The 23,429-nt window shown below is 45.2% G+C and overlaps 1 long non-coding RNA gene across 5 annotated transcripts; it reads left to right on the top strand.

The window, feature by feature from the left end:
* Positions 1–6,378, top strand: LOC136531966 (uncharacterized). Of its 5 annotated transcripts, XR_010778145.1 has the most exons (7): positions 1–88; positions 722–824; positions 1,859–2,597; positions 3,138–3,266; positions 4,090–4,245; positions 5,666–5,756; positions 5,863–6,378. It is a non-coding gene; the product is annotated as an uncharacterized lncRNA (long non-coding RNA). The 5 variants fall into 5 exon arrangements; XR_010778142.1 differs by having other exon boundaries at positions 1,859–2,491; positions 3,138–4,245; XR_010778143.1 differs by having other exon boundaries at positions 3,138–4,245; positions 5,666–5,740.
* The last annotated feature ends 17,051 nt before the right edge of the window (positions 6,379–23,429 follow it).

Raw genomic sequence — 23,429 nt, 5'->3', positions numbered from 1 at the left:
CTCCGTTTCTCTCTCTGTCTCTCAAAATCGTCCGCGATTTTGATTCGTTCGTCGATTCGTGCGTCCCCTGATCGTGCCGTGAAGCCTGGTAAGCCTCCGCTCCCTTTTTTCTCCCTTTCGCTTGCCCCGTCGGCGTCGCTGGTTGCCGCCATGGCCGTGGACGGCGTTCGTGTCGCCGCGTCCCCGCGCGTGCGCGCGGCCAGGCCGCCGCGCCCTGTCCTGGCGTGGGCTGGGTCGCGTCGCGGATCCTCCGTGTCCCTTGGGTGCTGCCGTGCGCTCCCTCCTCCGCTATCGTGGCCGGCTCGGCCGGAAATTTGACCGGCCGGTGCGCCCTCTGTTTCTGTTTGGAGAAGAGGAGCAGGGACCTCGGGGGAGAAGATGAAGAAGTCCAGGGGGTTTTCTGCATAAATCGCGTGGTGGTGTGGGGAGCCTGGCTGGGCCGCCGCGCCGTTCGCCCATGGGACTTGGCCGCGCGCGCCTGGGCCTCTGCCGTGGCTGCAGCTGGCCGCATGGCCCAATGCCTGATGGAAATTCGTTTTTCTTTTTAGTTTAGTTGCAGAACTTCGAAAAATCACTAGAAATCATAGAAAAATCGAAAAATGTGAAACAAGTTTCGTCGGGTTCATAAAATTGTGCTCTATCCATAGATGCTATTATTAGTGTTAGATTGTGTGATATCTGTAAGAGTATTAAATCGTCCTTGCATTCTTTGTGCATATAGGTGACGTGGCGATCGATTTCGTGCCGGACTCGGAGCCGGAGTACGAGGAGGAGGTCCTCGTTGATGGTGTTCCTGAAGCCCCTGCTGACTTTTTCAATCCTCGGTGCATGACTCCTATATTTTTAAAGTACCTGTTAAATTATGATGTATGCATTAGGTTATAGGAATTGGTTGAAACATACCTGCATATATATATATATCCTATGAGTCGTACTAGTATGACAGATTCAAGTAGTTGCTATGCTTAGGAACATCGGTAGCGTGAATGACCTGTCGTTACTCACCATAGGTTCTATCTTGTTTTACATCACATGACATGCTTGGTGGATGATAATTGGAGACTGGGTGGGAGTGGGTTGGTGAATGCAACATGACATGGAGGTCTTGGGTGCATATTTAGTCTCGCCTGTGTCGATCAAGGACCATACCGTTGGCTAGACCACCGGTTAAGTTTGAAGGTACCGAACACATAACAGGGGCCTGAGTTATAATTGACCGTGAAGCTAAGTACTTTCCTTTGACTCGGGGTCCCTAAAAAGTTTATTGGAGTGTTACACTAACCATTCGATGAGTTGTTAGGAGGCGGGGAATGTCCATGGACCAAACTTATGATGGGGAAACTCGTCGTTGCTCAGCGGGGCGGGCCTCATAGGGGTGGGTTCCCCGGGATGGTCGGGTCGCTCACAGACCTAGGTTGTATGATCGGAACGGTTGCTTGTACTTGCTCTTTCTAGAAGTACGGGCGTGTGTTTGGGATTGCCTAGCTGGATGTACATCGATTGCGATCGCCGCTCTCCTCAGATATGGATACCACTTGCCACTGTCTAGCATCGTAGTAATACAACTGAACCTGGTGGAAGTTGGAGAAGGGAATTAAGTTGTTCTAATTGCTTACCACATGCTTGAAAGTATCACATGTGCTTAACTAGAATGGTCAGGTGATGCACTTAATATGACTACTAAAACTTCGAATATAAGGATGCACTCCTAGTAATGCTTTCTTGCAAAAAGTAAATGAACTAGCAAGCCAAATAGCCCCTGCATACCCTTGAGAGTCAGAAAATTATTCCCACCTAGACGGGTAAGTCTTGCTGAGTACATCGTGTACTCAGGTTTTGTTCTACCCTTTTGTTGCAGATGTTAACCCTGAGATGTAGTCCAACCGTTTGCGGGTCCTTCCTTAGAAGAGCGTACCCGTGTGTTTCTTCCGCTTCTGCTTTGAATCCTCCCTGATGGGCACAGTGGGGATTTTAGCTTCGACCACTATCGTAGTTAAGTTTGTAGCGTCGGCTTAAGCTTTCGATAATGTAAAAAGGGAACCTCTAGTATTGTAATCCGTATGTATTAAATTCCGCTGCCACTCTAAAAGCTGGTATCGTAATGTATTTGGATCATGTATTGTATGTGAACTGAAGCTTGTAATATTATTTATGTACTTTGCTACTCATTCATGGATCCTGTATCAAACGTGGATGATTTCGAGTTCTTCTGGACGGTGGACTCCACAGATGACCGGATTTAAATTAATCCTAGCTTACTTGGTGATCGGTGGTAAGCGAGTAAGTTTTTGATTAGTTTAAAGTGGCGGTTCTGCCACAACTCGGAGCCGAGCCGACGAGCGGCGGTAGGGGCAAGGTCTTCCCTCTCTTTGCCCCGTGTCCAAATCCCTGCTTCTTCTGCATCTGCCCCGACTCCTGCAGCTGCCATCCGCAGCTCCTTCACCAGTTGCGGCGGACAGCGACGGAGGAGGTGCTTCGATTGTCGTCTAAGGTGTCCCATCTCTCCGTCGTGCGTATAAACCGCTGCTCCTTTCTGCATCCGCCCCGACGTGGTTGCGGCTCCTGCACGTGCCATCCGCGGCTCCTTCAGCCATCCAGCTCAGTAGCAGCTCCTTCTTCCTCCATCCACATTTTCTGTGATTTTCGGAGCTAGTTTTTGGTTTTTTTTTTCTTTCTTCGGATTTGACTGCGTGTGGGATAAAATTTCTTGGGGCAAATTGATGCTAGGACATATGCGAACAATGCTAGGGTGACTCCCTAACAAATATCTCACTCGAGCACCACGAATTTGAGTCTTTCTAAACCCCCCTTTTTCTAGGTATTTTCGATTTCCTGAAATTCGTGTTAAAGAGTCAACCTTTTTTGGGGGTGTTTTTCGTTGGGATGGATTGCTTGTGATGGCGTGAGGCTTTGTTCAAAATCTTAGTTCAATCTAACTCGTTTTGATGGGTTTTACATTTTTCGGAGTCATTCAGGTTGCCTACTTCGTTATTTCTGAAACGTTGGTTTTCAGAAATAGCAACTGGTATGCAGTACCATGGCTTTTGCTCTCTTTGCCTACAGCGATTCAGCAGCAGTAACCATTTGCTAATCAGTTTTCAGTTGGCAACTTGGCTGACTTGTTTCATTTGCCGCAGGTCTGTGCATTGCAGCAGCAGCTCGTGTCCATCTCCTCTGTCTCAGGTAAGCAGCATAGCAGCAGGTGGGTGGCCAATTCAGTTTTCAGGTTTGCATTGTTGGTGCGATTCATAACAACAAGCAAGTTGGTGAGTAATTTGGCACTTCTCTGTTCTAGCAGTAGCTTTGTCAAGACTGCATGCTTCCTGTTCCTTTTCCAGTCAGCCAACATATCTGTTCTGCTCCAAGATATGAATGTGTTAACTAGTTATGAGTTGCAGTACAACACCAACACTTGGAGTGCCTGGTTATTGTCTTTGTGCTATTCGGACTAAGCTATACATCTTCATGCTAAACTATTTGACATAGTTGTGACCGATGTTGTTGATTTTAAGTATAATTTTAATAATTATGCATGATCACTTGTCCATGTCTCAGACATATGCATTGATGGCTGCTGTAGTGTTTTAAGTGAGTGCTTTCTGTCAGCCTTTTATTTTTAGTTTTTGTTAAACATTTGTTAGTGAGCTGCTAATCTGTGTTTTACCGTTTTGCTTTCGCACTGCTTTGAGGTATTCCTAATTGTTTCTAGGGACAACATATCACCAGTTAGTGTGTTTTACTTGGCGACTAAAAGAGAGATTTGTTGGGTTATAATCTTCATATAGGCCAAGTCTTTCTGGGAAAGAATTTAAATCGTCTCCCATTCACCCCCTCTGGTCGCTATTTTGGTCCTTCACACATAGAGTTTGCTGTTAAGTTGTGCTTGCGTATGTGGATGAAGCAATGTTCTAGGGTTCTATTATTAGCGTGTTGTATATGTATATAGGACCCTATCAGTACAATGTAATTTTTTTTGTTATGATGTATCTTATAGCAACTTACTTATCCTGTTGTGGCATGTTGCATTAAAACGATAGAACAATCGTTCCTGCTTAACTGATTTGTTATAATCTGTTTGGTTTCTATTAGGAACATATGTGACCCATAGTTGAAAATGTGAGGATGTACATATGGATACTGCCAGCATGAATGAATAGTCCATAATAAAAGAGGAGAAGATGACAATTTTCCCTAAAAGAAAATGAGAGAGGAATGAGCAAATTGCACAAGTAGATTTTTATGAAGGTTCATTTCTCTCTCTTTCCACGGTAACGGCAGGGAGGTCCCTTTCATTTTTGGGTTTTTGGTGTTGTTGCCCCTTACTTTGAAGTGCAATTGTGATTTTGCCCTCGTTTTTCTAACTTTGTGATTTTGCCCTTCACTACTAGCAAGTCAATGCGATTTTGCCCCTGGTCTTTGTGAATTTGCCCTTGTTTTGACCGTTGACTAGGGGCAAAATCTCATTGACTTGCTCGTAGTGAATGGCAAAATCATAAAGTTAGAAAAATGAGGGCAAAATCACAATTGCACTTCAAAGTAGGGGCAAGAATACAAGAGCCCCTTCATTTTGTGTGTGTCTACTTTAGTTTTCAGTTATTTTTCTCAATTATTTGTTTTTTTTCTAGTTGTTAATTTCTGTTTTAGTCACTAGTAATTTTAGTTTCAGTTTTTTTTTCACTGGTTCGTACTTTTGATCCCCTTTTGATGAGATCTATGAAATAAGACTATGATGCATATGTTTCAAAATAGTTAGTATGTACTGGCAACTTATGTTCTATATGTGATAGCTATTTATGTATTAAGCGGGTAGCAACCTATATATTAACCTTCCAACAAATTATATATACTAGCAAACATGTAGCAACTTATGTATTCTAGCAACTTATTTGTCAATTTCAGTTTTCATTATTTGTTCTCTTTCAATTCTAGTTTATTGTACTTTCAGTTTTAGCTTTCTTTGAATTTTTTTCACTGTGTCTTATTTAGTTTTCATCGGCTATTCGTCAATTTCATTTTCTTTGTCGATTTTAGTTTTTGTCCAGGTAATTTTACTTTCAGTGTTATTTTGTATTATTTTTTTTCATTTTGTCTTCTTTCGTTTTTAGTTTCTATTTGTCCTTTTCAGTTTTATTTATTGCTTATCAATTTCAGCTTTTTTTCATTTTGTCTACTTTAGTTTTTATTTTTTTCAATTTAATTTTCTGGTTGTCAATTTTAGTTTTAGTTTTATGCTTCAGTTATTTCTTTTTTATTGTCTACTTTAGTTTTTTCAGTTTTTATTTGTCAATTTCAGTCTAATTATCTTTTTGTCAATTTCAGTTTTAGTATTATGTTTTATTTTTTTTGTTTTTCATAATGTCTACTTTAGTCTTCAGTTTCTTTTAAATTTTAAATGAGCTTTTTTTTATTTTCAGTTTTCAGTCTTTTTTTTTCAGTTTTTAAATTTCAGTTTTCATCGCTTGTTTTCTTTGCGTTTCATTTTGGTTCTCCCTCACCCTCTTGCTTTTCCTACTTCGCTTTATTTGGATTTAGCCTACTTGTTTCCGCTGCTTCACCAATCGGTTCACGGATAGTTGCTACCATACATGCATGAATATGACCAGACTGCTGTTTAATCCCTGATGCCCAGTGCATGTGATGGATATATTTTTTTTTGACTACATAGGTTGTGATGAAGAGGAACTCTCATGTAACTCCAGAATATAGGCTGATGATGTTGAAAGGCCCAGGGCATGCTCATGTATATATATGTATTGGTATTTATTAATTTACCATATCACTACGCCCAGCTCCTCTTTACATTCATTGTTTTCTATATGTGCCTCTGATAGGACTTGATGCCCTACCGGTGTTGCTGCGCAGGTTATAGGGGTGGAAGAGGGGAGGACGTGGTCTGTGCTCTCGACGTCGGTGAGGGGCCGTGGCTGCGAGAGCGGTGGCTGCTGCTGCAGCCCTAGAGTTCACGTCACGCTACAATAACGCGGGTACTGTTCATGCGAGGGAGAGGGCAGGGACGGCTGGCTCCCAAGGGAAGCCAGTAACTTAATTATTGCTTTCTGCTTAATTCCAATCATCCCTGATTACAAGTATTTATCCTTCCCTATAGATGCTATAATTAAGGAACTATATCTATCTCTAAGAAAATACTAAATAAGCGATAAATTGGGCCTTTAAGCCCCTTAACAGACCGCCCCCCTAGCCACTATTGGGCCTGCGCCTGGCATAGGGGATGCCGGTCATAACATCTCTCCCCGCCTGCGCAAACAACTCGTCCTCGAGTTGGAAGTCGGGGAAGTGCTTGCGGAACTCGTCAAGAGTCCTCTGGTGGTATGGCCGCGTCCCCGTATTCGGCGGGCGCGGCGGCGTCCTCAATGTAGTCCCCGGACTCTAGGTAGAAGAGCCGCTGACACACATGTCCAGGGACGTAGAGCTCGTCGCAGTTGTAGCATAGTCCTTGGCGACGACGTTCTAGCTACTTCGCCGGTGTAAGACGGCGAAACGGGGGCGCCGCAGGGGCCGCATTGGCCGCAGCGGGGGCCTGCCCCGCTTGGGCCGCCCCGGGTGCGCACGTCGGAGGAGGCTAAACCTGACGCGGAGCCGGCGCTGGCTGCATGGCAGTCGCACGATGCTCGAACGCCCGGGCGTAGTACATGGCCGTCTGGAGGTCCGGGGGGTCGCGCATCTCCACGTCCACCCGGATATGATCCGGAAGGCCACCAACGAAGAGCTCGGCCCACTGACCATGGAGACGTCCTGGGCGTGACATGCCACCGCCTAGAAGCGATCGACGAACTCCTGCACAGTGGAAACAAACGGCAGCCAGCCCAGCTCAGCCAGCCAACTCCCGCGGATCGGAGGGCCGAAGCACAGACGACACAGCTCCTTGAAGCGCTCCCACGGTGGCATGGCCTCGTCTTGCTCGAGGGCGTAGTACCAAGTATGGGCCACCCCCGGAGATGATAGGAGGCGAGGCAGGTACGGTCGGAGGCGAGCGTGCGCTGACCTCGAAAGAATTGCTCACACTCGTTGAGCCAATTCAGGTGATCAACGGAGCTATTGTATGTGGCAAACTCCAGCTTGTAAAACTTGGGCGGCGGTGGGTCCTGTGCGGCGGCCGAGGGCGCCGCGCCCGTGCTGTCCAGCGAGGGCGACGTGGCGGAGAGCGTCGGCATTAGGCTACCGCCGTGGAACAGGGGGCCGTCCCGCCCCGCCGTAGAGGACGCCCGGAGTCGGGGCGCCACCAGGCGCCATGACAGCCCGATGGTTGGGAGCAGCGGTAGGTGCGGCTAGGGACTGGGCGCCGTGTAGATGGGTTTCGACGAGCCGACGATCCAAGCCGGAAGCGGTGACGGTGACAGCGGGAACTTGATCTGCTGGATGGGAACGCCCTAGGACGGCGGTGACGTGGCTAGGAACAAGGTCGTCGTAGTCCCGTCGTAGGGCATCCCATACTGGTACGAGATGACCGGCGCCGTGGTCGCGGTCGAGGGCGGCGGCGGCGGGGGTAGCTGCTGTTGGTGTGGCGGTGGAGGAGGTGGCAGCTGGGGCTACGGCTGGGGCGCATAGGGCCCGACGAGGAAGGCCCTGATGCCCGCCACAGCCTGCCCTAATTCTAGGATTACGTCCGTCATCTACTCCGGGGTGAGGACGAGGGCGGACGGCGCCGGGGCAGAGGGCGCAAGCGCCCCTGAGGACGCCAGCGCGCCCAATGTCGACGCGCCCGCTGTGTGGGGCAACAGCGCCGACGAAGACGCTGGTGGTGGCGGGTGGGTGTGCGACGGCGGCGGGTGGGAAGAACTCGGTAGAGGGCTGGACATGATTGAACCAGAGATCTCTGATACCAGATTGATAGGACTTGATGACCTACCGGTGTTGCTACGTAGGTTATAGGGGTGAAAGAGGGGAGGACGTGGTCTGTACTCTCGACGTCGGCGAGGGGCCGTGGCGGCGAGAGTGGCGGCTCCTGCTGCAGCCCTAGAGTTCACGCCGTGCTACAGTAATGTGGGTACTATTCACGCGAGGGAGAGGGCAGGGACGGCTGGCTCCCAAGGGAAGCCAACAACTTAATTGTTGCTTTCTGCTTAATTCCAATTATCCCCGATTACAAGTATTTATCATTCCCTATAGATGCTATAATTAAGGAACTATATCTATCTCTAAGAAAATACCAAATAAGCGATAAATTAGGCCTCTAAGCCCCTTAACAGACCGCCCCCTAGCCACTATTGGGCCTGCGCCTGGCATAGGGGATGCCGGTCATAATAGCCTCAAACTTGGATTATTGCAAACAACGGTATTTCTCGGTGCATGCCATTGTGTCTTGCTACGACAGACCAAATGATGCCATCTTTTTTCCCTGAAGCTACTCTTATTCCATAGATTCTTTCTATTTTTTAGTTCTCCTACCCTTACAACAACCTCACCATTTTGTTGCATCCTAAGGCTACTCTCACTTTCCTTCTCAAAATTCTTCTTGTTTCTTTATTGCCATGCCCTTACAACTACCTGTTTCTGCAAGGTTTTTTCCATACAGTTTTGGTTCCATCCAACAGGTGTGTTTCTACGTGTTAAAATACATGTTCAGGTTCTGATTGTGCTAATGTTACCACATAATTTTGTATATTAATTTGCCTCAAAACTGTGGTATGAATCCAAACTTACATGCTTTATGAAATCTGGTTTATATACAAAAATGTCTCGGCAGCCAGCCCAGCTCAGCCAGCCAACTCCCGCGGATCGGAGGGCCGAAGCACAGACGACACAGCTCCTTGAAGCGCTCCCACGGTGGCATGGCCTCGTCTTGCTCGAGGGCGTAGTACCAAGTATGGGCCACCCCCGGAGATGATAGGAGGCGAGGCAGGTACGGTCGGAGGCGAGCGTGCGCTGACCTCGAAAGAATTGCTCACACTCGTTGAGCCAATTCAGGTGATCAACGGAGCTATTGTATGTGGCAAACTCCAGCTTGTAAAACTTGGGCGGCGGTGGGTCCTGTGCGGCGGCCGAGGGCGCCGCGCCCGTGCTGTCCAGCGAGGGCGACGTGGCGGAGAGCGTCGGCATTAGGCTACCGCCGTGGAACAGGGGGCCGTCCGCCCCGCCGTAGAGGACGCCCGGAGTCGGGGCGCCACCAGGCGCCATGACAGCCCGATGGTTGGGAGCAGCGGTAGGTGCGGCTAGGGACTGGGCGCCGTGTAGATGGGTTTCGACGAGCCGACGATCCAAGCCGGAAGCGGTGACGGTGACAGCGGGAACTTGATCTGCTGGATGGGAACGCCCTAGGACGGCGGTGACGTGGCTAGGAACAAGGTCGTCGTAGTCCCGTCGTAGGGCATCCCATACTGGTACGAGATGACCGGCGCCGTGGTCGCGGTCGAGGGCGGCGGCGGCGGGGGTAGCTGCTGTTGGTGTGGCGGTGGAGGAGGTGGCAGCTGGGGCTACGGCTGGGGCGCATAGGGCCCGACGAGGAAGGCCCTGATGCCCGCCACAGCCTGCCCTAATTCTAGGATTACGTCCGTCATCTACTCCGGGGTGAGGACGAGGGCGGACGGCGCCGGGGCAGAGGGCGCAAGCGCCCCTGAGGACGCCAGCGCGCCCAATGTCGACGCGCCCGCTGTGTGGGGCAACAGCGCCGACGAAGACGCTGGTGGTGGCGGGTGGGTGTGCGACGGCGGCGGGTGGGAAGAACTCGGTAGAGGGCTGGACATGATTGAACCAGAGATCTCTGATACCAGATTGATAGGACTTGATGACCTACCGGTGTTGCTACGTAGGTTATAGGGGTGAAAGAGGGGAGGACGTGGTCTGTACTCTCGACGTCGGCGAGGGGCCGTGGCGGCGAGAGTGGCGGCTCCTGCTGCAGCCCTAGAGTTCACGCCGTGCTACAGTAATGTGGGTACTATTCACGCGAGGGAGAGGGCAGGGACGGCTGGCTCCCAAGGGAAGCCAACAACTTAATTGTTGCTTTCTGCTTAATTCCAATTATCCCCGATTACAAGTATTTATCATTCCCTATAGATGCTATAATTAAGGAACTATATCTATCTCTAAGAAAATACCAAATAAGCGATAAATTAGGCCTCTAAGCCCCTTAACAGACCGCCCCCTAGCCACTATTGGGCCTGCGCCTGGCATAGGGGATGCCGGTCATAATAGCCTCAAACTTGGATTATTGCAAACAACGGTATTTCTCGGTGCATGCCATTGTGTCTTGCTACGACAGACCAAATGATGCCATCTTTTTTCCCTGAAGCTACTCTTATTCCATAGATTCTTTCTATTTTTTAGTTCTCCTACCCTTACAACAACCTCACCATTTTGTTGCATCCTAAGGCTACTCTCACTTTCCTTCTCAAAATTCTTCTTGTTTCTTTATTGCCATGCCCTTACAACTACCTGTTTCTGCAAGGTTTTTTCCATACAGTTTTGGTTCCATCCAACAGGTGTGTTTCTACGTGTTAAAATACATGTTCAGGTTCTGATTGTGCTAATGTTACCACATAATTTTGTATATTAATTTGCCTCAAAACTGTGGTATGAATCCAAACTTACATGCTTTATGAAATCTGGTTTATATACAAAATATGTCTATGGCAAAGGTGCACAGCCTACCCACAACAGTACATAGGTCTGTTTCTCTGCTCACTAGCTAGGCATCTACAAATACAGAGTTTTTATAGCTTTCCCCTCAGTTATATAACACTTGAAAATATGAGATATATTACCTTTGTCTAGCCTGCAACTCCAATGGAATGCAAAACAGCTTTACGTGTACACTTATATTTGTCATCGTCTTTGTCCATGCCAGCTCTGTTCTGTATTGCATACATATGTGCAGATGCCCTTGATACAGTTTATATTTTGGATCTGTGTTCCATTTCGAGAAATAAATTGATAAGGTAAGCCAACTAAATTAGGAAGTGACATGAACCTATGTTCTCCCATTCAGTTCATCTCAGATTTTTAGGCTCTAAGTTAACCTTATATTATACCGAAGATGGTGTACATTTTAAAATTTGGTTATCTGGTTTCATCTTGCTACACATTGGATGATTAATTCATATAATATTTTAAGTGTCATCACATTTTTTCTAAAAAGGTTTCTATATTGCCAACTGAATGCATTATTAGAAATTAACAAATATAACTTGGAAGTTCTGACTAACAACAAAGAATTTACAATCTATAGATTTAGCATGAGACATGGTAGTCCCAATCAAGTTAGCCTAAGCTGTTTCATTCGGTTGTAAATGTTACATGTGTAACATTAATTTTTTAGTGTACCACATTGAACTTTACAAGATGAGCACTAATCCATGTCATATTTTCACTGTTCAGATACTATGCAACTTTCTACTGATTTTTCGTGCTGCAACTTCCTGTCCATTAACTGCCATCGCTTTGTTGGCAGCCCTTCCCTATCACTAATCAGTCTAACAGTTTTCAAACATATTGAACACAGCTGTATATTTTCATCCTAGCTTTCCAGCGACCACTTTCTATTGCCCTGCTCGCCTACTTGAGCAAGGTCTTTAGTTGGTGAAATGGTACTGTAGCATTTTTGTTGTTATTTGGCAATTAATGTCCAATCATAGTCTAATTTGGCTTAAAAGATTCGTCTCGTGAATTTCGTCTAAACTGTGTAATTAGTTTTATTTTTTATTTATATTTAATGCTTTGTGCATGCGCTTAAAGATTCGATGTGACGGGAAATCTTGAAAAATTTTGTAAAATTTTGGAAACTAAACATGCACCAAGATCAACAGAAACGGGGAAAACTGTAGTTAGGCCTTGTTTAGATTACCCCAAAATTCCAAGTTTTTTCACTCTCTCTCCATCACATCAATTTTTAGCCACTTGCATGGAGCATTAAATGTAGGTAAAAAAAAAAACTAATTGCACAGTTTAGTTGGAAATCACGAGATGAATCTTTTGAACTTAGTTGGTCCACGATTGGACAATATTTACCAAATAAGACGAAAGTGCTACTATTCATCGGGTTGAAATTTTTCTCAATCTAAACAAGGCCTTAGTTACATTTATTTCAGTTGAATAGTTGGGACATCAAGAATACAACAAACCCCTCAAATGTGTACAGTTCGTTCATCATGGAATGATCTCTATATATCCCTGTTCGCTTAGCTGAAAAGCCAGACTGAAAAATATTATTCGCTGATTAGTATTAACATTTATGTCTGAAATAAATTTTATTCTAAAAATATATTCCGTCACTAATATATTGATACTTATTTTGTATTAAAAATGTTAGTATTTTTTTATAATTTTGATTAAAGTTGAAATTGTTTGACTCCTCATGAAGTCAAGAATTGCATTATTTTTTAGGACGGAGTACTACTCTAAAGGGCTACTCTCTGACTATTACGCGTGCCTTGTTCAGTCAAGGTTGCTTGTTTGAAAAAAAGAAAGTGAAAATTTGCTGTTACAGCTTGAAATTGCCGTGAACCGTATGGGGATATGAGGCCACATAATACATGGCATTTTTCCTTGGCTTGGCATTCATTCACGAGCTAGTACTCGTACAGTCTACTAGGCTAGTACTACTTCCTCTAGTCTACCAGGACATGGCTCTACTACAAGCATAATGGCCTTGTTCACTTCTCTTATAATCTGTACTTTTCAGCTTATTTTTTTAGCCGGAACAGTATTTTCTCTCACACCAAATCATCCGGTACAGTGTTTTGGCTTGTTTTTTCAGCGAAGCGAACGGGGCCAATAGTACTCCGGAGACATGCACGTTAGGCCCAACCATGTCAGGCAGGTTGGTGCCATAGAAAGCGGCGCCGAGGTCGACGCTAGAAAATATGGCACCGAGCTCGGTCGCCAAGATCTACGACGCCGAGCTCGGCGTCAAGATCCACGGCGCCGAGCTCATGCCGCGTCCGCGCCACGCAAGCAGCCATGTCAACGACACGTAGAAAATGACCCTGGACCTCGGCGCCAAAGCAATTGGCGCCGAGACGTGTAAGCTCGGCGTCAATTGTCTCGGCGCCGAGGTCAGGGTTTATTTTTTTGAAAGGATACTGTCAAAGACGTATTTGTGAAAATCTTTCAGAAAAAGGGCTGAAAAAAATTCGGCCCACCACTCTGACGCAGGGTTGATCCGTACAAGCTGCCGAGCAGGAAGACTTACCGAGTCCAAGTCGTCGGCTCCCACAACATGCATGTTGTAGCTTCACCTCCCTTTCTTTGCGGCATAGATAAACACTACTCTTTCCGTTCTAAATTATATTTCCTCCATTTCAAATTACAAGTCGCTTTGACTTTTTAGGTTCATTCATTTTCTAATGTATTTAGACATATTGTTATATCTAGATGCATAGTAAAATAGATATATCAAAAAATTAAAGCGACTTATAATTTGGAATGTATGGAGTACTAACTATATTGTTCAGTCTTCTCAAAGTATGTAACTTTTGCTTTGTAACTAAGAACGATTTATAATTTAAAACAGATAAACCAGGACATCTCCACATGTGATGGTTTGTGAGCATCGTACGTGACAACATGCTCGAAACTTTTTTAAATTTTTTCCATGGCATACGCATACGATACGGCGACAACTCGACAAGTTTCATGATTTTTGGAATTCGTTCGCATTTTATACAATTAAAAAACCACTCCCACACAAGTTGGCGGCGTTGCCCCGTGAGCACGTTGATTGAAATTTCGAGACAGTTCCTGGATTTAGCCTAAATTTATACTAAGAAACAAGGATAACATTTTTTGAACGAATGTAATCCATTATTCGATGCACCTACAGTTCAAACTTACATTTTTCGGAAAAATTCAACAAAACAAAATAAACTATAGAAATATGCTAAAAGGCAATGAAAATATTCCAAATTTAAACATGTTGTTTGTGGTAGTGTACTAAAGCTTCAAAAAAAAATTGGTGGCAAAAAACCAAAAAAAAAATATTTTGCCGAGTGCCGCCCAATTGGCACTCGGCAAAGAGCTGCTGATTTTTTTTAAAACTTCGCCGAGTGCCATATCACGACACTCGGCGAAGAAAATTGACTTTGCCGAGTGTCGCCGATCTAGCACTCGGCAAAGCCGCCCTTATCCCTTCACCTGCGCCCGGCCGGCGCGCTCTCTCTTTCTCTCATTTCTGTCTCTCTCTCACCTCTCTCTCCCTCAGCCGCCGCCGCCGCACATCGCCGGCCCGCACGGGCCCCGCGGCGCCCGTCCCCGTCCGCCTCCCCGCGTCGGCGCCTCGCGCGGCGGCCTGCGCGGCCCGTCCCTGTCCCCTTCCCCGCGTTGGGTCCTCGCGCGGCCGCCGCCCCTGCCCGGCCTCCACCGCCCGCGCAGGCCCCCTTGGCGGGCACCTCCCCCACCTGCGTGCCCCCTCGGTGGCCACCTCCCCTGTCGGTGGCCACTGCAGAAGAGAGGAGGAGGAGGCAGGGGAGAAGAGAGGAGGAGGGGAGAAGAGAGGAGGAGAAGGAGAAGGAGAGGAGAAGGAAGGTGCCGGCCTAGGCCCATCGATCCTCACGCCGCTGCGGTCATCCCCGCCGTCGTCGCTGACCCTCGTTGTTGCCATTCTCACCACGAAGGTATGCCCTACGCCTGTAGTAGTTAGTAGTAGTACTTAGTAGTGTTAGTAGTAGTTAGTAAGTAGTAATAGTTAGTAGTTAGTAGTATTGTTAGTAGTAAGTAGTGATAGTAGTAGTGTTAGTGTTAGTAGTAGTTGTAGTGGTAGTAGTACTTGTTGTTGTACTACTTCGATACTTTCATCTGCATGGAAAGAGAACTAAAGTACATGACTCGTCTTGGTATATATATGTTTGTTGATCTTCGTGCCTATGTTTGGTATATATATGGTTGTTGGCCATCGCGCCTACGTTTCTTGTAGGTTTTGAAAACCTCCCTGTGCAGGGGAGGTGCTACCGAAATTTTCAATGGATTCTAACCTATTGCCTTTTTATGTAGGAGAAGGACCCATGGGAGGGACTCGGCGACCCCGATCGTCTTCATCGGCGCAGCTGGTCTGCCTGCACCGCATCGCCTCGCCACTGCACTGACATGCCACTGCCCCGCTAGCTTGACTCCACCGCCACCCTAGGTATAACCCCCTCCTCCTTTGCATGCATGTTTTATATGGTCACGTAGCCTAGTTAGGCGTCTTCTGTTCAAAAGAGATATGGTCGGAGGTATGTAGATCTTTGCATATCTACGACCGTATCTCTTTCGGATTGTCCACGTATTTTGGACAGCCCGTGGATGCGTAGATGAGGTTAGTTTCTATGGTTCGCTCTGGTCCGAGACAGACTTTTGGCATCACCTCCCTGTTGTTTTCCGAATACACACTCTCCCTTGCAGGACGTGTATCGGGAGAACAGCGGGGAGGTGCTGTCGAAATTCTGTCTCGGATAGGAGCGAAGCATTGAAACTGACCTCATCTACGCATCCGCGGGTGGGATTAGGACCTATCCTCACCTATTAGATGGTAGGTACGCCGTGCAGATGCAATTGCTGGTTATATTACTCGCTTACATATGTATATGCCAGAGGACAGTGAGTTCAGCACCGTTGCGGCGCGGATCTAAGGCCGAGTTCTGGGTGAGTCTTCATCGCACTAAATTGGTCAATACTACGCATTCATTGGTCGTTCTTGAAATAATGAAACGATACATGATGTCTGTATGTAGGACTTCTTCAGGTGCGACGAAGGGTTTGAGGACTGGACGGCGCGAGTGTAGGACAAGGTCTGTAGGTCCCGACTCTCGGACCTGTACCACGAGACGCGGCTCCAGTGCATCATCAACTACAGCGCCGATGTCCTTGGTCAGGTGGTGAGGAAGGCCGATGCCAGGACCAGTGAAAGCATCTAGGCCCCTAAGTGGATTTCGGTGATTAATGTTAATACAAGATTACTATGACTAACGTGTGTTTTGCAGAGGCAATTAAGTTAGGTCATGGTAATGGAGATCGATTGGGCAATCGAGGTTGTCATGCCCCTACAATGGAAATCGTTTCGGTTTTCAAAGGATGGACGACAAGGTTAAGGATGACTAGTTCTAAGTGTCGATTGAAGTTGGAGAGACACTTAGAGTAGTTTAGGACTTTGTTTTTCCTTTGGCCGTACTATGAAGGGGGGTATGAACGGGTAGCTTGACCTAGTTGAGTCTAGTGAGTTAGGTGTGGTGCACACTTGTTAAAACTAGCTCTAGGTAGCTCCTATGAATGCCTAAAATCCTTTGGAGCAAACTTCATTCACATATGATCGAAAGTTGGAAGTGAATGGAGGGTCAAATACTGACCGGACGCTGGCTCCGGTGCGACCGGACGCTGGCCGTAGGGTCCGGTCAATTCATTTGACTGTGATGATCAAGTCTGGTGTGACCGGACGCTGGAAGGTCGTGTGACCAGACGCTGAGGGCCAGCGTCCGGTCGACTCCAGTAAGGGTCCAGACTTGAGAAAGTGTGACCGGACGCGTCCGGTCAGTAGTGACCGGACCCTGAGTATCCAGCGTCCGGTCGTTTACAGTAAGCATCCAAGAGCAACTGGACGCGTCCGATCGGTACTGACCAGACCCTGTCAGCGTCCGGTCATCACTTGAAAACTGTTCGCGGGTTGAACTGACCAGAGCGTCCGGTCAAAACGATCGGAGCGTCCGGTCACCCCGCAGAAGCTCATAACGGTTCGTTTTCTAGGCTGCCTTATAAATAGAAGCTCCACTTATGAGTGGAGTCACTTTTGCTCATTCCAACTGCTGAGAAACACGTTTGTGAGTGCCAAGAAGAGCAAGGTTCTAGTGAGGTGTTTGTGATTTGAGAATCCAAGAGTGAAACCTCATTAGTGAATCAAGAGTAGACAAGTGTGCATCCATCTTCTCATTAGGCTTCGCGTGGTCAAGTGAGAGTTTGTGCTTGTTACTCTTGGTGATCGCCATCACCTAGATGGCTTGGTGGTGATTGGGAGTTTGGTGTTCACCCGGCGGAGCTTATGGGTGACCCAACTCAAGTTGTGAGCGGCTTTGGGTGATTCGCCGCGACGGAGTGTCGAAGAATCAACCCGTAGAGAGCACTTGATCCTTGCGCGGATAAGGGGGAGCTACACCCTTGCGCGGGTGCTCCAACGAGGACTAGTGGGGAGTGGCGACTCTCCGATACCTCGGCAAAACATCGCCACGTTCCTTTCTCTCCCTATTTACTTTGAGCACTTACTTTGAGTATTTACTTTGAGCAATTCAATACTTGTTTTATATTCATAGAATTGCTATGCTAGAGTAAGTTTGGAACATAGGGTGCAAGTCATTTGTGTGTTGATTTGATAGAAACACTTCTCTAGGCACAAGGGGTTAATTGGGCTATCCGTAGGATTTGATTATTGCAAGAAAATTTAGAATTAGCCCAATTCACCCCCCTCTTGGGCATCTTGATCCTTTCAATTGGTATCAGAGCCTTGTGCTCACGTTTTTAAGCCTAACCGCTTAGAGCAAGATGTCTCACGGGGATGGACCTCCTCCTATCTTCGAGGGGGATGATTTTCCATATTGGAAAATTCGCATGGAGACGTACTTAGAAGCTCTAGACGTTGGAATTCTTAGAGCCACCTCTCAAGGGTTCCCAACACCTAAGAATGCCGCACAACTTCAAGACGATGAACTAAATTATGAAAAATGGAATGCAAAGGCTCGCAACACCATCTTTAGAGGCCTTTGCAAAGATGTGTTTAATCGTGTAAGGAACCACAAAGACGCCCATGCACTATGGTCGGACGTTTGTGCGCTCCATGAGGGAACCAAGAGCGAGTGTGAGGAACGCTATCATCTTGTGATTAAAAAGCTAAATTCTTTTGAGATGCTTCCCAAAGAAGTGCTAATGAAATGTATTCTCGCTTAAATGTTCTTGTAGAGGAAGTCAATGGGCTTGGACTTACTCAAATGTCACCATCCGACGTTGTGAGAAAGATCTTGAGTGTCCTCCCCATTGACAAATATGGGTATATTGTGACCGTGCTATATCAAGGTGATCTTTCCACCGCTACACCGACACAAATCTTGGGAAAGATCAATGCTCATGAGATGTATATGCACATCACGCCACAAGATGGCTCATCCTCTATAAAGAAGAAAGAGAATGACTTAGCATTCAAAGTTAGCCAAGATAAGGGCAAGGCAAGACTTGAGTATGAGAGCTCAAGTGATGAAGATGATGAAGAAAGTCTTGCTCTCATGGTGAAGAAGACCGCCAAGATGCTAAAGAAGCTAAACAAGAGTGGCATCAAGTTTGACGGCAAGAAGAAGAAGTTCTTCACTAGCTCAAGAAGAAAGCCAATCTTCGAGATGGATTGCTACAATTGTGGCGAACTTGGTCACCTAGCTCATCAATGCACAAAGCCCAAGAAAGATAAGTTCAAGAACAAGGGCAAGAAAGATGATTCAAGTGATGAAGATGAAAAGAAAAAGAACAAGCCATACAAGAAGAGAGATGGTAAAAAGAGAGACTTCTACAAGAAGAAGAAGAGTGGCAAGGCCTATATTGTCGGTGATTGGCTCACGGACATTGATTCATCAAGTGGATCATCCAATGATGAGAGTGACAATAAGAAGGTGGCCGCCATTGCTATTGATCTTGCATCCTCACCGCCACCATCACCATCATCCTCTACACATCTATGCCTTATGGCCAAAGGTGAACACAAGGTAACTAAGAGTGATGATAGTAGTGATGATGAGCAAGCTAGTGATGATGATAGTGATAGCGATGATGATTCACCCACATATGATGATCTTATCAAAATATTAAGAAAATACAATAAGATCATTAGAAAGAGTAGAGCTACAAATGAAAAACTTGATGCTAAAAATGATTCACTCTTAGCTAAGTGATACATTAGAAAAGGCTAATGATGAGCTCAAAGAAATAAATGATTCTATATCATCCAAACTCAAGGAGCTCAAATCTTCTAAGAAAGAGCTTAAAGATAAACATGATAAACTTGAGTGGGTGCACAATGAGCTTATCACTAGTCACAACAAGCTAAAAGATAAATATACAACTCTAAAGATCAATTATGATACCCTTGTTATTGCACAAGAATTCTTACCAAATGAGCCACATGATGCTACTAACCATGTTGTTAAGATTGATATAGCTACCTCATGTGATGATTTAATTGATGAGAGCATTGAGCATGGATCTAGTAGCAAAGGCAAGTAAGTGGTTGAGTGCAATGACTATAATGAGTATGTCAAGCTCAAGAGTGACCATGAAAAGCTCATGAAAGATCTTGAAGAGATGAAAAGTCACAACACCATTGTGCTAGAAACTCTTGATCATGACAAAGAGTTGATCCTTGAGAATGAGAAGCTCAAAGAAGAAAACAAGAAACTCAAGGAAGAGAAGAACAATGATATTCTCAAGGAAGAGAACAAGAAGCTCAAGATGGAGAAAGAGCATCTCAAGGTGGGATTGAGCAAGTTTGCTAGAGGCAAGCATCTTCAAAGTGAGCTACTCATGAATACCGTCATGAAGATAGATAGAAGTGGCATTGGATATATGGCAAGTGTAGAGAAGAAGAAGACTCAAGCTCAACATCAACAATCAAAGCCAAAGCTAAAGCCAAAGAGATGTTTTGAGTGTGGACAAGAAGGCCATTTTGCTCATGAGTGTCAAACTCCACCACCACAACCCTTGCCCAAGCATGCTAGACCCTTTGCTTTTAATGCTCACTACATGCTTAGAAAAGATTCTAGTGGAAAGATGAAAGTCATGTTCTTAGGACCCCCCAACAAGAGTAGACCTAAGAAGATTTGGGTGGCTAAGTCACTTGTTGAGAAGATGAAGGGCCCTCAACACGTTTGGATCCCTAAAACTTGAATCTCTTGTGTGTAGGTGAACTACAAGATCGGTGGAAGTCATTGGGTTATTGATAGTGGTTGCACTCAACATATGACCGGTGATCCTCGTATGTTCACCTCACTAGATGAAGAGGTAGATGGATAAGAGAAAATAATTTTTGGAGATAATTCAAAGGGCAAGGTTAAAGGATTGGGCAAAGTGGCAATATCAAATGATCATTCTATCTCCAATGTGCTCTATGTTGCCTTATTGAGTTTTAACTTGCTATCCGTTGGGCAATTGTGTGATCTTAGCTTTCAATGCTTATTCACCGAGAAGAAGGTTGTTGTACCCAAAGTAGATGACAAATAAGTGATATTCAATGGATTTAGATACAACAACTTATATCTAGTTGACTTCATCTCCGAAGATGCAAACTTGAAGACTTGCCTATTCACCAAAACAACACTTGGGTGGCTATAGCATAGAATACTTGCTCATGTCAGGATGAGCTCACTCAAGAAGCTTATGAAGAATGATTTGGTGAGAGGGTTGAAGGATGTGAAGTTTGAGAAGGATAAGCTTTGTAGTGCATGTCAAGCCGGCAAGCAAGTTGTAAACACTCATCCAACCAAAGCTTTCATGTCAACTACAAGAGTGCTAGAACTCCTACACATGGATTTATTTGGACCAACAACATACAAGAGTTTGGGAGGAAATCTCTATTGTCTTATGATTGTGGATGACTATTCAAGGTATACATGGGTGTTCTTCCTTCATGACAAATCCGAAGTTGCATCTTGTTTCAAAAAGTTTGCCAAGAGAGCTCAAGATGAATTTGAAGTGAAGCTCAAGAAGATAAGAAGTGACAATGGCAAAGAGTTTGACAACACAAACATAGAAGCTTATTGTGATGAAGTTGAAATCAAACATGAAGTCTCCGCAACCTATACTCCTCAACAAAATGGTGTAGTTGAGAGGAAGAACCGGACTTTGATCACTCTTGCAAGGACAATGCTAGATGAGTACAACACCCCTGAAGCTCTATGGGCGGAAGCAATCAACACCGCATGTTATGCATCCAACCGCCTATTTCTTCAAAAGTTCATTGTCAAGACACCGTATGAGTTGCTCAATGGGAAGAAGCCGGACGTCTCCTTCTTTAGGGTGTTTGGTTGCAAGTGCTATATCTACAAGAAGCGGCAACACCTAGGGAAGTTTCAAAGACGTTGTGATATAGGTTTTCTTGTTGGTTACTCATTGAAGTCCAAAGCATATAGAGTATTTAATCATGCCACCGGCTTGGTTGAAGAAACATATGATGTGGAATTTGATGAATCTAACGGCTCCCAAGGAGCACATGAGAATCTTGATGATGTAGGTGATGAACCATTGAGGGAGGCTATGAAGAATATTCCGGTGGGAGACATCAAGCCAAAAGATGATGAAGATGATGTACAAGTCATTGACCAACCTTCTTCATCAAATGTACCACAAGATGGTGAAAAAGATGGGAGAGTAGAAAATGAAGATACTCATATCTCCCATGAGCAAATGGTGGTACAAGCACAAGATGTTGATGCTCCACAACCTCCTCCTCAAGTGGTCAATAGAAGAAATACACCTCTCCTACAAGATCATCCACAAGATCTCATCATAGGGAGTCCAACAAAGGGTGTGATGACTCGATCTTAAAAACTTACTTCATTTATTGCTCATCACTCTTTTGTCTCTTGCTATGAGCCTACCAAGGTAGAAGAAGCTCTTAAAGATCCGAATTGGATCAATGCCATGCATGAAGAGTTGAACAACTTCACTCGTAATGAAGTTTGGACTCTTGAAGAGCGACCAAAAGGTGCAAGAGTCATAGGAACGAAGTGGGTGTTCCGCAACAAGCAAGATGATCAAGGTATTGTTGTGAGAAACAAGGCAAGACTAGTTGCAAAGGGGTTCTCTCAAGTTGAAGGTTTGGATTTTGGAGAGACCTTTGCACCGGTTGCAAGATTAGAAGCCATCCGTATCCTTCTTGCATATGCATCACATCATGAAATGAAACTATATCAAATGGATGTGAAAAGTGCATTTTTAAATGGGTTTATAAATGAACTAGTCTATGTTGATCAACCTCCCGGGTTTGAAGACCTTAGATATCCTATTCATGTTTATAGGTTGTCCAAGGCACTATATGGGCTTAAGCAAGCCCCAAGAGCTTGGTATGAGCGCCTTCGGGACTTCCTCATTGAGAAGGGCTTCACCATTGGGAAGGTCGACACCACACTATTCACCAAGAAGCTTGATGGGCATATCTTCATTTGTCAAGTATATGTTGATGATATCATCTTTGGATCATCAAATGAAGACTCATGTAAAGAATTTGGTGAATTGATGTCGAAGGAGTTTGAGATATCAATGATTGGTGAGCTTACATTCTTTCTTGGTTTTCAAGTCAAGCAAATGAAAGAAGGCATCTTCATCTCTCAAGAGAAATACACAAAAGATCTTCTCAAGAGATTCAAGATGGATGAATGTAAGACAATCAAGACACCAATACCTATAAATGAACATCTCGACCTAGATGAGGAAGGTAACCCGGTTGATCAAACTCTCTACCGTTCTATGATTGGTAGCTTGTTATATTTAACCGCTCTAGGCCCGACATCATGTTTAGTGTGTGTATGTGTGCTAGATTTCAAGCTAGTCCTAAGGAAACACATTTAATTGCCGTAAAAAGAATCCTTAGGTATCTTAAGCACACACCAAGCATTGGTCTTTGGTATCCCAAAGGAGCTTTATTTGAATTAATTGGCTATTCCGATTCGGATTACGCCGGATGCAAAGTTGATAGAAAAAGCACATCCGGAGGGTGCCATTTGCTTGGTAGATCACTTGTGTCTTAGTCCTCTAAGAAACAAAATAGTGTAGCTTTGTCCACCGCCGAAGCGGAATACATTGCCGCGGGTGTTTGTTGTGCACAAATATTATACATGAAACAAACTTTGCTAGACTATGGAGTAGTTCTAGAGAAAGTACCTCTTTTGTGCGACAATGAAAGTGCGGTAAAACTTGCAAATAATCTGGTTCAACACTCTCGCACCAAGCATATAGATATCCGCCATCACTTTCTAAGAGATCATGTGGCTAAAAATAATATATCACTAGAAGGTGTAAGATCCGAAGATCAATTAGCGGATATCTTCACAAAACCGCTAGATGAGGCTACATTTTGTAGATTGCGGAATGAGCTCAATGTACTTGATTTTAGTAACTTCACTAAAATTTGAGCTTGTATTGTCCCTTGCATTCATTGTAATATACAACATGTTTAATTTGTGGCAATACACATAGGGCTTGTCTAACATGGTTAAGATAACCGCCGAAAAGCATGTGAAGAAGCTTAACCTTGGATCAAACTTGACAAGCAACTAGATTTACTTACAAGTATTACATATGCATGAATGTCGTTTTGTTCCATTTGCCCTCTTGTTGCCTATTTTCTTAAAAAGAATTATAGCCTAAGGCAAAATATTTTGAAAAATATGAGGGTTTGAGAGAGGTCACTCACATCAGTCCCAATTGGTGTTTATTTGGATCTTATTCAAGTTGGGACTTGATTGGGAACAGGCAGCGCGAAG

Source organism: Miscanthus floridulus, unplaced genomic scaffold (genome assembly GCF_019320115.1).
Source record: "Miscanthus floridulus cultivar M001 unplaced genomic scaffold, ASM1932011v1 fs_492_1_2, whole genome shotgun sequence".
Classification (NCBI taxonomy): domain Eukaryota; kingdom Viridiplantae; phylum Streptophyta; class Magnoliopsida; order Poales; family Poaceae; genus Miscanthus; species Miscanthus floridulus.
Note: the sequence above shows the minus strand (reverse complement) of the source record. Positions and strands in the feature narration are given on the sequence as shown.